This window comes from Mirounga leonina, unplaced genomic scaffold (assembly GCF_011800145.1).
Source record: "Mirounga leonina isolate KUSES-001 unplaced genomic scaffold, KU_Mleo_1.0 Mir_53, whole genome shotgun sequence".
Classification (NCBI taxonomy): domain Eukaryota; kingdom Metazoa; phylum Chordata; class Mammalia; order Carnivora; family Phocidae; genus Mirounga; species Mirounga leonina.
In genome coordinates this window covers 57,523,095-57,537,073 of record NW_023270807.1, presented here as the reverse complement: position 1 = coordinate 57,537,073, position 13,979 = coordinate 57,523,095, and the positions used below count along the sequence as shown (strand labels likewise).

Sequence of the window (13,979 nt, the reverse complement as noted above, 5' to 3'; positions counted from 1 at the left end):
CACACAGACAAAAGTCTTTCTCTGGACCCTAATATTTCCTCTACTGCTCTGCTTTTTTCGTGCATTTATTAAACAAAAATGATTCTCATCCCTGTCTCCATTTTCTCTCTTCTCATTTATTCTCTTAATTTGCCATCTGATTTCCATCTCTATCAAGTTACTAAAATTGTTTCCAATTCATCAATTATATAAATCTCCAAAGACATTAACCAAGTCTCCATTCTCCTTGACTTTGAGCAGGAATTAACCTTGTTGATGACTTTTTTAAAAAATGATTTTATATATCTTTGCTAATCTCTTTCCTCTTTGGCTACCCTTTCTTTCTCTTTTGCTAGCTCCCTTCCTCCTCTCAATCCTAAGCATAGTCATCCGAACTGTTTTGACCCTTTTCCTAATGATTTTTTTTCCTGAATTTCCTTTACTACCCCCTTTACACATTTTATCCTTGCAGTATTTGATTTATTATAGCTTTCACTTTTTAAAAAATTCCCTATCTTACCATTTATTCTACTGGATTTCCCATTTACTTCCATAAAAACCTGCTTCTTGAACTCTTCCTGCTTCCTCTCTAGACTTGCTGCCCAGCCCTTTCTGGGAATGTCTGTTTGCCTCTTTCTAAGATTGGTACATCTTTTCCAGAATTCCATGTTTTCCTCTTATTTTTCAGTCTTTTTTTGGCTGGACTATTTCCTGGAGTTTCTGCCCTTATTTCGCTGGAGTAAAGATCACATGGGAGGAAAATCTTCTGCAGTTCCATATCCTTGACGGTCTAAAAATCTTTATAACCATATCTGCCATTAAAACTTTGAAAATATTCTGTCATTCTAGGATCCAGTGCTGTTAATAGGTCTGATTTTTTTTCTTTTTTTTAAGAGAGGGAGAGAGAGGGTTGGGAAGGGCAGAGGGAGAGGGAGAGGGAAAGAGAGAATCTCAAGCAGGCTCCACGCCCAGAGAGGAGCCCGATGTGGGGCTCAATTACACGACCCTGAGATCATGACCCAAGTCAAAATCAAGAGTCTGATGCTTAACTGACCGAGCCACCCATGTGCCCCAATAGGTCTGATTTTTATTCTTTCATTGATAATGTGTCTTTTATGTTTAGAAACTTTGGGGATTTATTATCATTATTATTATTGACTAGTATTATTCCTAGTTTTTATTCTTGGTATTACATGATAATATCTCCAGGTGTGAATCTTTTTTCATCTATTTTCTGATACCCTGTAGTCTACTCAATCTGAAAACTTATTTCCTTCTACATTCTAAAAAGATCTCTTATAATTAAAACATTTTTTTCTCACTTTTTTTTTTTTTCTAAATCTCTTCTCTAGTAGTTGAATGTTAGTCCATTGGATTGGCTCTCCATGACTCTTATCTTTTCTCATATTTTCTGTTTATGTCTTTGTATGCTATGTTCTAGATTTCTTTGATTTTATCTCTGGTACTTCCCTCAAATTTTTTATTTAAGTAATCACGTTTTGTTTTGTTTTGTTTTGTTTTAAAGATTTTTATTTATTTATTTGACAGAGAGAGACACAGCGAGAGAGGGAACACAAGCAGGGGGAGTGGGAGAGGGAGAAGCAGGCTCCCTGCAGAGCAGGGAGCCTGATGCGGGACTCGATCCCAGGACCCTGGGATCATGACCTGAGCTGAAGGCAGTCGCTTAACCAACTGAGCCACCCAGGCGCCCTTAAGTAATCACGTTTTTAGTGTCTCAGAACTCTACTTCATTCTATGGTTGCTTCTTCTTCAGAGTATCTTGTTTGTAGCTTATAGATATAATATATTCTGAATACTGAAGCTTATAAATTGGAGTGTTTTTAAAAATGTTCCCTTTTATTTTGTGAATTATATCTGTTTCCTTTAGAGTTTGTTTTCTGTTTTTCTTTGTCTTTCTCTTTCATAATGGTGCTTTTCCTGATTTGCCTATTGATTCTTTATTGTATGTTTATACATATATACATACACAATATAAAATAAATATTTATGTAAATATATATTATTCTATATATATAGGTTATATAAGATATATTTACATTTATGTTATCTATAATATATAATATACATACAAAATGTATATAAATATATATTTAACAACATATATAAAATATATATTTAATATGTTTAAAGTATTTAAATACATTAAATTAAAAAATTAAAAAATATAAAATATATATATATACAAATTGGTCATTGATGTGGTTTTCCTTTGTTTTTTTTTTTTAAATATTTTATTTATTCATTTGACAGAGAGAGAGAGAGCACAAACAGGGGGAGCAGCAGGCAGAGGGAGAAGCAGGCCCCACTGAGCAGGGAGCCCGATGCGGAGCTTGATCCTAGGACCCTGGGATCATGACCTGAGCAGAAGGCAGACGCTTAACTGACTGAACCACCCAGGCGCCCTTCCTTTGCTTTTAGTAAGTAGGATGTCTTCCAATTTTCTCTCCTATGTAATAATTGTGAACAAGTGGCTGGGTTTGATAGGGCAGGACCAGGAATGCTAAATATCAGGTTTACTTTAGGATGAGTAGGCAAGTAACTAGCTCTCTGGATGCTGGTCCTGAGTACCAGAATGAGAATGGTATTATCTGTGTTGTCAACATAAAAGCTTTCATTTCCTCTCTACTATTTACACAATTCATTTGAAGAAGACTTTTTGGGTCTTTTTGGTTTCTTCGTTTGGTGGCAGGTGTCTTTGTCAGCTCTCAGTGTGTACAATGAAGAAGGAAATGTGTGTGGTGCCTGAGTCAGTGTACCATATTTACAATGTTATCCCCATTTTCAACCCTTAATCGCACTTCTGTTCTCTGCCATGCCTCAACCAACTCTTTTGTAGCTTCTTCACTGTAATTTTTGGCAATGGTTTTGGACTAGGAATAATCAGACCTCTATTATAGCTTTGTTTCCCAGGAAATTGTTGAAGTTTTATTCATTTTTTTCTGCTGATCATCCTTCTCTCCATATAAGTACATGCATACAAACTCACTATCTTTACTTTTTATTTATTCCTCAGTTTTTCTACTTCTAAATTTTTATTTCAGCAGTGTATAGGAAAGAACATTAGGCAAATTATATGCCGAGTCCACCATCTTGAACAGTTAGCCAAGAATAACTCTCTATAGATTTTATAAGAATATATTTGCCATTTAGATAGAACCTATTGCAGAATCCCCCCTAACTGACTATCCCCTGGTCACATGACCACCTCTACAAAATTCTTATTCAAAGGGAAATAGAATTACTTCCAGGGTAATGGGAAGAGCTCACATTTCTTTAGTTGTTTGGTAACCTAACAAATTCATTTTATTAATTAAGGAAGAGGAGAAAAATGGTGACTGGTTAGGCAACCAACAGTGTCTGCCATCATAATTTTTTTCCCATATCATCATCCTTTATTAACAAGACTAGGGAAGCTCATTTTAAAATTGAGTCTTTTATTAATCAGCATCCCCCAGAGGTCAAGTGTCAGCTCCAGGAAAGGAACTGCACTGAGGTCCAGCAAAGATGTAATTTTAAGACCCAGTGTTTTTAGTTGGGGTATGCAAAAAGAAGGGGGAACAATGGACTGAGAATAGGTAAAACCAAAAAGGTCCAGAAGCCAAGGCTGTGGGACACTGGTGAGCTGAACAGACCTAATGGACACATATACTGAAAGAGATACTAAGGGCTAGACATGAGTCTGGAGCATACCAACCCATTCTGACAACTCATGGTGTGATAAGGGTGAGAATGAAAGGCTAACATGCTAAGGATGATAGAACATAGAGATGAAAAGGACCAAAAAACATGGATGACTTTGTTGAGCCAATGAAAATATGTTAGAAACACTTTCACCTTGAGATTTTCTGTTTTTGAGACAATTTCGAGAAAATTAAGGCACTATTAGTCAAATCTAGTTACATACACACACGTATATAATTTTACATATATAGGTTCATGTTGTGTATGCATTATTTTACAAACTATTTACTCAATTGTACTCCTTGATATATTTCCATATCAAGCAATACAGATTCATGCCATACTTTTTAATTCTTATAAATTATTCCACTTTAGAGATGTGCTGTACAATAATCCCCTCTTATCTGTGCAAGATACTTCTAAGACAGCTCCAGTAGATGCCTGAAACCAATGCTAGTACCAAACCCTGTATATACTATGTTTTTTCCTACACATACATAGTTATGATAAAGTTCAGTTTATAAATTAGGTACAGTAAAAGATTAACAACAATGGCTAATAATAGAATAATTACAACAATATAATGTAATAAAAGTTATGTGAATATGGTCTCTTTCTCTAAATATCTTATTGTAGTGTACTCACCTTTCTTCTTTGGATGTGAGAGGATAAAACGCCTACTGATGAAGTGAAGTGAATGTCACAGGCATTCTGACATAGCAGTAGGCCACTATTCACCCTTTGATGATATATCAGAAGAAGGATCATCTGCTTCCAGATTGTGGTTGACCTCAGGTAACTGAAACAACAGAAAGGGAAACCTTGGACCAGGGGCAGGACTACTATAATCAGTTTAAAGCAATCCCCTATTGTTTTTGGAATAATACATTTTTAAGTACGAGTTTTAGTTAGTTGCCCAACCACCCATTAATTTCAACCCACCCTACTCAATATTTTTTTTTTTTAAGATTTTATTTATTTGTCAGAGAGAGAGAGCAAAAGCAGGGGGGAGCGGCAGGTAGAGGGAGAAGCAGGCTTCCTGCTGAGCAAGGAGCCCGATGCGGGACTCCATCCCAGGACCCTGGGATCATTGACTGAGTCACCTAGGCGTCCCCACACTACTCAATATTGACAAAAGATTCATACAATCCTATTTTCTAACTGCCAGATCCTGATTGCCTACAGTACTAAATTCCTTAAATTAAAAATTGAGTCTTCTTACAGATTAGTTTCTAATTTTAACTTTATTGTCACTACCTTCCAATAAGCACCTTCTATTATAGACCAACAAGTTACTCATTATCATAGAGTGCATCTGCAATCTTGGTTCCTTGTCTTTGCTCACAGCACACTTTCTGGACAGTCTTCTTTCTTTTCATTAGGAATCCTGTCATCAGACTCTTTCCACTGACATTTTGGAAAACCCTCCAGGGATTACAAAGAGGACAAATATAGTTCTTCGAGTTCAGTGAAGTGTATTTTCCTCTAGGTCAGGACTGTCTAATAGAAATAAGATGCAAGCCACCTATGTAATTTAAAACTTTCTAGTAGCCATATTTAAAAAAAAATGAACAGGTAAAATTACTTTTAATATATTGACCCAGTGTATACCAAATGTTAATATTTCAATAGGTACTCAATATAAGAATTAAGATATTTTACTTTTTTTTGTACTAAGTTTCAAAATATGGTGTATATTTTGTACTTACTGCATGTTTCCATTTGGATCCATCACATTTCAAGGGTAAAGAGTTGCATTTGATTAGTTCTAGGGCAGTTCTAGTGGGGTCCATTTTCAATCTCCTCCTTCTTCCTTAAGTCTCCAAGGAACTGTGATAAGAACAATCTGTCGTGTGAATTTCTAGCACTTTTTGTTAGTACCTCTCATTATCATGCGGCTTCCTCTCATTATTTACCTTTTGACGCATTTGTCTTGTCTCATAAGTTAACCTGTAAATTCTTTTAAGTCTGGGACCATGGGCTGATCCAATCTCAAGGTTGGGAATAACTTTAATAAAACTAATTCTTTTGATGTATGGCTCCCCTTCACCTAGTGCCTATGAAGTAAGCCTTTAGAATCTAATTAAGGTCAAATCCAGTGGTTGAGGCATCCACATATCCTAAGGCAGACAACTTCTCTGACTAGTGCTAGAAGGGGATCTTCTTTTCAGGATCTGAAATCTGTTTCTCTCAAGTCTGCAGCTCTTGAGACCACATGAAATAAATCTAATGTCACATGACTAGTGTTTATTTAATAGGAGATGTTCCCGGAGCTTTCTCTCTTCTATGAGAATCCTCCCAAGTTCAATCAGTACTTTTTTTTATGTGGTACGTTTTGGGGTTCTCTTCATCATCTGCTCTTCTATGAAATAATCCCAGCTTCTCTGAGGTTGTTTTTGTTTGTTTGTTTGTTTGTTTGTTTTAAGTGCTCAATCTAGACTGAACACAGAACTCCGGTCATGGTTTGGCCAGTGAAGAGTATTAAGTGGATCACTATTGACTGCGTTTCTATAAAACACAATTCCATTATGCATCAAGACACATTGCTCATGAGAAAGGGGGATGGAAGAGGAGGAAGCTAGGACACATTAAGTCATGCCCTCATGCCGACGTTTAGTCTAGAACTGTATACACATACACCGCACAGTTCTTGAGGTTAGTTAATTTTTCTTAATGTCGTCTGTCTTTTCAAATGAACCAGGGAATCTTCAGACATTTTGTTTTTGGTGGGGACCGTCAGACCAAAGGACCGGCTAGCAGAGATAACTTTAAGGTAACTGAGCTGAGAATTCAGAAAGCTTAAGGAAAGCGGATCTGAGACCAGAGTGTCCAATAGCTGGGAGCTCTGGCTGGTGATGAAGATCGCAATTACCCGGTTCTTCAGACTTCATACTTATTGCTCTTCTCTCCTTTACAGGAATTGTTACTTCTTTGTCTTCATCTTGGGGAAAAGAATAGGAGAGAAGATGCAGGCAACTCAAGTAATTGCGGGGAAAGTTCTCCGGTCGTGAGCTAGAGGCACCAGGCCTGACTCCGCAGGGACACCCACCTGACCGCGGAGTCCTGGCAACGCGCGCCCTCGCGCCCGTGCCCGTTTCGGGGCGCGCCCTCGGCGCCAGGCCGGTCCTCTTCGCCGCTCTGCTCTGCGGGCGGGAGGCGGGCGGCGGCGCGCGCGGACGGGGTGGGGCAGGAGGGAGCCGACGTGCCGACGTTGGCGCCGCTGCGGGCGGGTGACGTGTAAGCCCGCGCCTGCTCCGCCCCCTCCCTCCTCGCCGGGTTTGTAGGTCTGTACGGTGGTCGGGGCGCTGTGCTCTGTGACTGGGAGCGACCCCAGAGAGCTCCGGGTGGGGTGCAAAGGAAGGCATAGCGGTGCAGTCGTCCGCTGGCATCTTCGGCTCTGCCCTCCGCTCCCCACCCGGCGTGGAAAGTAAAAATGAAAACGAAAGGGAGGGAGACGCGAAGGTAGGAGCTGACCGAGTGATGGGAAGCGCGTGAGCTGGGGCCGAGAGGTGAGGAGGTGGAGGTGAGAAGGAGGAGGGGCGCCGCGTCCAGGGGTAGGTGGCGGGAGGCAGGGACTTCGGGGTGGGCGACGCGACCGGATAGCCCCCTCGGGACTAGGGGCAAGCCACGAGCTGTCATCCCTCTCGGGGCCTGAAGTCTTGATCGTGGTCTCTGACAGTTTGGTCCCACTCTTGGAATTTGTAGGTGGGGGGTGGTGATCAAAAAAATCAACCCAAGCCACGTATTGCCCAGGTGTTAGGCCACAACGTGGTGGCCAGGTGGGGTGATTTTTCTTTCCTGGACGAGGGTAATTTGTTTTCTTTAGGTTTTGTTTGTTTTGTTACAAAGCTGTGGTAACTTTTTCGTTTTCCTCACACAGATTTTGGGAGAAAAGTATGCTTTATATTTTTTTTTTACCCCCACACTGAAAAGTAAATAGTCTGGTTAGGGAGTTGGTCATGGTGACTTGTGGGTGAATTTAGCAATCGCCGAGTCTAGAATTTCATTTTGAAGTAAGTAAATGTGTGCGCGTGTGAGGGTGCTGTGGGAATGGGGGCAGTTGTATTAAATAGTTTTTATATCATAAGTTAACTTATTTATTGAATGCAATGCGTTCGTGTATTTTGCTATTCTTTGGTTTAAAAGAAGTATAATTTTAGTGTTAGCTAAAAGTTTGATATGAGTGGTATCACATGTACATTCAAGCTAGTAAGCATATTTTCTTTCTCTAAGTAAGATTGGATTGAATAACCAGTATCTCCATCTCTAGATTTCATGTTTCATGGGTGAAATGTTTTTTTTTCTCATTTTCAGAGTGTTGTGAAAAGTTAAGAATTCAGCTTTTGAGTCTACTCTGGATTGAACTTCTGTGCATGTATCTTTTATTTTTAATGATGGCTATAATAATAGTCTCGCATGAGAAAAATGCTCCTTAGAGATGCCAGTTAAGTGTAGGCTAAATAATCTTATTGAATGAATTAATTTTTCATGGTTTAGCCTTCTTGATCCCTGTTGAACAGTTTTCTTTTATCATTTCATTCATTCATGTCTTCATCTGTGCCAGGCACTGTGCTATGCCTAGAAAAAAAAAAAGATACAGTGTCTGTGCTTATGGAACTTTCTATAGTCCCACACCCTTTTAACAGAATCTTAAGTAGGGTTCCTCTTCATGTCGTGGATCTCTAGTGGACCAAAGTAAGGCTTTTCATGAAACTAAGTTATTGTCAGTGTTTATATGTAACTGGCCTCTAAAGAGGAGCAGATTATTTTTCTTGAACAGCATGACTTGATTTTGCCTTTGATCAAAAAGAAAGTATATATGCCAATGTTTTGCCAGTTAAGAGTAATTTTTTTCTTTTTTTTAAGATTTATTTATTTATTTGAGGGCGCCTGGGTGGCTCAGATGGTTGAGCGTCTGCCTTTGGCTCAGGTCATGGTCCCAGGGTCCTGGGATCGAGTCCCACATTGGGCTCCTTGCTCCTTGGGAGCCTGCTTCTCCCTCTGCCTCTCTCTCTCTCTCTGTCTCTCATGAATAAATAAATAAAATCTTTAAAAAAAAAAAGATTTATTTATTTGAGAGAGAAAGAGGGAGCACGAGTGGGGGGAGGGGCAGAGGGAGAGGAAGAGAGAGAATCTCAAGCACACTTGGGGAGCCCAACGTGGGGCTCTATCTCAGGACCCTGAGATCATGACCTGAGCCGAAATCAAGAGTTGGCCGCTTAACCCACTGAGCCACGCAGGAGCCCCAAGAATAATTTTTTTTTCTTTTTGCAAAATTGGCTTAAATACAAAGTTCACAATTGGAAGTCAGTTTCTACCTGAAAAAGACTTTATTTTTCCAGCTTTTACATTGGTCTCATTGGATCTCCTATGTGTTAATAACTTCTAATTCACAATAATTATATGCACAAAGCATATTCATCAGAAATATGTATGATACTTACTGATAAGTAAGTTTTTTGCCCCATAGTACCTTCTCTGGGGAGGTAGTTAGCATAAGGCTTTGCAGTGCAAAGTATATCTTGATATAATATGGCACAGTTTTCAACTTTGAGAAGATATCTACCTGAAGTTGAAATTTTAACAAACACAAACATTTATGGAAAGAAAAAGTGCATAATTACCAAGGAGGAAAGAATAAGGTATCTAATGTATTTATTAATTGTAAGAAGGTAGGCATTATGTGTCTGTCTTCTACAATGTACTGTAAAGTTTTTTAAAGTAGGTACTGGATCTTATTTCTTACATCTTTTGCCTAGTATAGTGCCTAGCTCATAGTAGACTATATAAATGTTCATTCATTTAACATATACCATCTCATTTAAGTCCTCTATTTTGCATGTAGATGAGCAAGTATGTTTGAGAATGTTTGCTGTTTGTTCAGTTTCATTTTTCTTCTGTTAGGTATGATCATCAGCTTTACAGGTGGTCTTATTTCTGAAACTCATTCAGATTTAATGCAGTTTAATCCATCTCTGAATATTTTGATTTAATCAGATCATTCACCCGAAAGGGGCAAAAAAAATCATTTTGAGGGGCGCCTAGGTGGCTCAGTTGGCTAACCCTCTGCCTTCAGCTCAGGTCAGGTCGAGCCCGGCATTGGGCTCCCTGCTCAGTGGAGAGCCTGCTTCTTCCTCCCACTCTGCTGCTCCCCCTGCTTGTGTTCTTTCTCTCTCTGTCAAATAAATAAATAAATCTTAAAAAAAAAAGTCTTTTTTAAGATTTTATTTTTATTTATTTGACAGAGAGAGACACAGCGAGAGAGGAGTGGGAAAGGGAGAAGCAGGCTTCCTGCCAAGCAGGGAGCCCGACGTGGGGCTTGATCCCAGGACTCTGGGACCATGACCTGAGCTGAAGGCAGACGCTTAAGGACTGAGCCACCCAGGCACCCCAGTTCTCGTTATTTTTATTTGACTTTCCTACTATGCCTCTCCTCATTGTTATTTGAATAGGCTAACTCTTGGGGACCTTTGTAAATTAAGATAGAGTCTCATTTTATCTTTCTGGTTTTGGAGTTTTGGGCTTATCTTCCTCCACTTCTGTGATCTCTTCAAAGGGAATTGTTAGGAAGTTCATTCATTATCAAAGGTTTGAACTGACATGGAAAATAAGGGTGGAATTTGGAAGAGGTACATAATTTTTAAGCTAGTAATATGTAATAAATTTACAGGTAGCAGTAAGCATTCTCAGGATATGTTTTAATAAGATCATTGCTGAGAAATATTTATATTTGAAGGAGAGAAAGTTCACACCTAGTTATTTAATAACTAAACCAGAGATTTTCAAACATACCGAATCAGAATTTCTGGGGATGGTGTCTAGAAATGTCTGTGTTCAAACAACTCCCCAGTGATTCCAGCGCAACCAGTTCATATTGGAGAACTTCTGATTAAACCATATGAATTCAGAAGCCTCTTAATTTTCTGTTCTGGTCTATTAAAGCAGAACTTCAAAAGAAGGGAGGGAATTATCTCAGGATTATGGAGTAGTCAGAGAGGTAGTTGCTAATGTTTCCCAGAATTTTTATTTTTATTTATTTTTTAAAATATTTATTTATTTTAGAGAGAGAGAGTGGGTGTAGTGGGGGTGGGGGGAATAGAGAGGGGCAGAGGGAAAGGGAGAGAGAATCCCAAGGAGAGCCCAAGGTAGGCCTCCATCTCACGACCCTGAGTCATGACCTGAACCAAGACCAAGAGTCAGATGCTTTACTGACTGTGCCACCCAGCCGCCCCACTTTGCCAGCATTTTTAAAGACTTGCTAGGTCATTTTGAAATTAAGTCAGTGACTAGCAAGTCACTCAGTTGTGTGTAGCTAAGAAACATGGCATGCAAATCTGATAAAGGAAAACATATTCCATTCCAAAGAGAGGAAATTCTTATTGGTAAGACAATTTTTCTTTTCTTCTTCTTTTTTTTTTTTCCTATCTGGGATGGTTGATCTTGAGCCTGCAGGGAGAAGGCTGGCTCCAGACTTCTCCAAGTCCACGTTTCTTTTCCTCCAATTCTTACACGTCCAAAGACAGAAAACCACGCAGACACACCTTTGTTGGAGGGTTCTATTTGTCTTTTTAGAAAAATTTCTTTACTTACTTTCTTGAAAGTCAATAAAATGCCCAACAGGCTAATCAGATGAAACAATATAAAAATGTTAAATTCTACTTTTAAACATCAGTAGAGATAAATATACCTTCATCTTGGTTTAAGAAACTTAATTCTAAAACCCTACATAAATGATTTATAAGAAGAACTTAATGTGAGGATAATACGCAGTTTTCAAAAATAAGTGCATTTTTTCCCAGTGTGCATGCATTTTCTAAATTAGACCTGATTTAAGCAGGACTTTTAACACCAGGGGGGTTCGTTAAATGGTTTTTCTGAGCATTCTTTAAGGAGTGAAGGAAACTTTGCAAAATATTAGCACTGTCTGTACTCTGGGGATGGGGAAACAAGGAATAACCTAAAGATTACTTCTGGAAAGAGTCACAGATTAATGTTCTGAGTACACATTATTGAACAAATACTGAGTTTCTTGGTGTAGGCTAAGAACCATGCAAGGTACTGGGGAAAAGCGGGACATACACTACTGCAGTGGTGAGGTGCTAGTCAAAATGCTGGCTTTGTGAGACTTTGAATTGACTTGAAGCAAGGAAAAATACTAATACCCGTGAATGCTGCTTGGTCAGCCAGGTAGAGGCTTTGTCACTGATTTAAAAAGTGAAAAAGTTGGTATCCTAAGTTACTGATTTTGGCCATTAGCTTGGGGAAAAAAATTTAGAGTTATTAGGGAGTTTGAAAAATGATTGATTTAACTCCAGTTTTTCAGAGCTCTTCTCTTTGTATTTATTGGATATAATAGAGATGCTAGTTAAGAAATATCAGGTGAGTGAAAGCTGTTCCTACATTCTTCTACTATGGTTTTCCTTCTGAGCCCACTCCTACCCTAGGTTTTCTAGTAATGTCAACTTTTACATTGCTTTTTGTTTTCTATTAGCCTGAGATTTAGAAAATACCCAAATATTAATTTTAGAATTAAATTTCTGCGTGTATAAGTTCTTGAGTTCTTTGAGAAGAGTGGTGTGAGTTGAATAAATCACGTTAGATTTTTATTTCTTTTGTGTTTGAGAAAACTTACTAGTTTGCAAAACATCTCCTTAAGGACTAAAATAAATTAATCAAATGATTAACTTACATGGGGGAGGGGGGATATTTTTGAGGTCCCGAAATGAAGATGATGTTAACATTAAAAAAATATATATTTTATATATATGTGTGTGTGTGTGTGTGTGTATGTGTCCAGACCTGTAAATACTGCCCCTTTTTTGTGGCCGCTTTGGCCTCCTTTTATCCTTCTTCTCAGTCCATCCATCTGGCCAAAATACTTACTAAGAACCTACTATGCCCCAAACACTATTTTATTTTTGGTGATGTGGATACTGCAATAAACAAAGCAAAATTCCCACCCTCACAGGACTCATATTCTATTGGATGAAGCTGATTAAAAACACAGAAAATATGTGTCATGTGATAAGTGCCATGAAGTAAAGTGAGTTGGATGTAAGAGAAGGATCAAAGAAGGGGGTGCTATTTTAGATAGGGTGTTCAGAGAAGGCTTCTCTGGTAAAGAAACATTTAAGCAAAGACCTGAGGAAATGAAGGAGCTACCTATGTGGCATGTGGGAGAAAACTGTTCATGCAGGGAGATCTGCTTAGTATAGTTATATCACTGGGAGGAAGGCCAATATGGATGTCCCAGTATGAACAAGGAGGAGAGTTACAAGAGATCAGATCAAAATGTAAGAGAAAGCCATATTCTTTAAGCCTTTTGAAGTTTACTCAGAGATATGGGAAACCTTTGAAAGGTTTTGAGCAGAGGAGAGCCACAAATGTTAACCTGTTTTGGGGAAGAATCATTCTTGTTTATGTATGGAAACTAGATTGTTAGAGAGTAAGGATGAAAACAGGGAGACTAGATAGGCGATTGTAATAATCCAGGGAAGAGAGGGTGATAGAAGTGGTCAGATTCTGAGTGTGTGTGTGTGTGTGTGTGTGTGTGTATATATATATATATTTAAGATTTTTTATTTATTTATTTGACAGAGACACAGCGAGAGAGGGAACACAAGCAGGGGGAGTGGGAGAGAGAGAAGCAGGCTTCCCACCGAGCAGGGATCCCGATGCGGGGCTCAATCCCAGGACCCTGGGATCATGACCTGAGCTGAAGGCAGACGTTTAACGACTGAGCCACCCAGGCGCCCCGAGATTCTGAGTATATTTTCAAGGTAGAGTTGGGAGAATTTGCTGATGAGTGAAGCATAACTCCCAAGTTTTTTTTGGCCTTAGCAACAGGCAGAATGGAGTTGTGATTGATTAAAGTGAGGTAGACCACAGGAGGAGATTTTCACTGGGAGATCAATTTTGATATTTTTAAGTTTGAGTTGACTATTAGACATGCAAGTGGAGATGTGAAAGAGTAATGGGTATACAAATCTGGAATAGTGATGAGATGTGTGGGATGGAGGTAAGAATTTGGAATTAGCATATAAATGATACTTAAAGCCTTGAGACTGAATGGGATCACCTAAGGAACAAGTGTAGCTAGAGAAGGGGTCTGAGATCTGATCTTAGGGCACAGCAGTGCTTAAAGGATAGGAGGATGAGGAGGAACCAACAGGAGAAAAAGTGCCAGTGTTGTTGGAGAAAAAACAAGAGATGAGATATTGGTGTCCTAGATGCAAAGTGAAGCAACTGTATCTAGAAGGGCTAGGTCAAAAACTGACAGGAATTAAACAAGGACTGAG

At 39.0% G+C, this 13,979-nt stretch overlaps 1 protein-coding gene, 1 long non-coding RNA gene and 1 other non-coding gene across 3 annotated transcripts in view; 1 reads left to right on the top strand and 2 right to left on the bottom strand.

Annotated features, from left to right (window-relative positions):
• Positions 1–6,692, bottom strand: part of LOC118001489 — a 59,455-nt gene extending 52,763 nt beyond the window's left edge. The window contains exons 1-2 of the long non-coding RNA XR_004676709.1: positions 5,391–6,692; positions 4,327–4,480 (exon numbers count right to left, since the gene is read on the bottom strand). This is a non-coding gene — a long non-coding RNA (uncharacterized LOC118001489). The remainder of the gene's footprint in view (positions 1–4,326; positions 4,481–5,390) is intronic.
• A 235-nt stretch (positions 6,693–6,927) lies between these two features.
• The window catches only part of ASCC3 (activating signal cointegrator 1 complex subunit 3), a 354,273-nt gene continuing 347,221 nt past the window's right edge, over positions 6,928–13,979 (top strand). The window contains exon 1 of the mRNA XM_034991607.1: positions 6,928–7,204. The gene's annotated coding sequence lies outside the window, so the exon portion shown is untranslated. The remainder of the gene's footprint in view (positions 7,205–13,979) is intronic.
• LOC118001715 lies at positions 11,103–11,235 on the bottom strand. Its single transcript, XR_004676819.1, has one exon. It is a non-coding gene; the product is annotated as a small nucleolar RNA SNORA38 (small nucleolar RNA).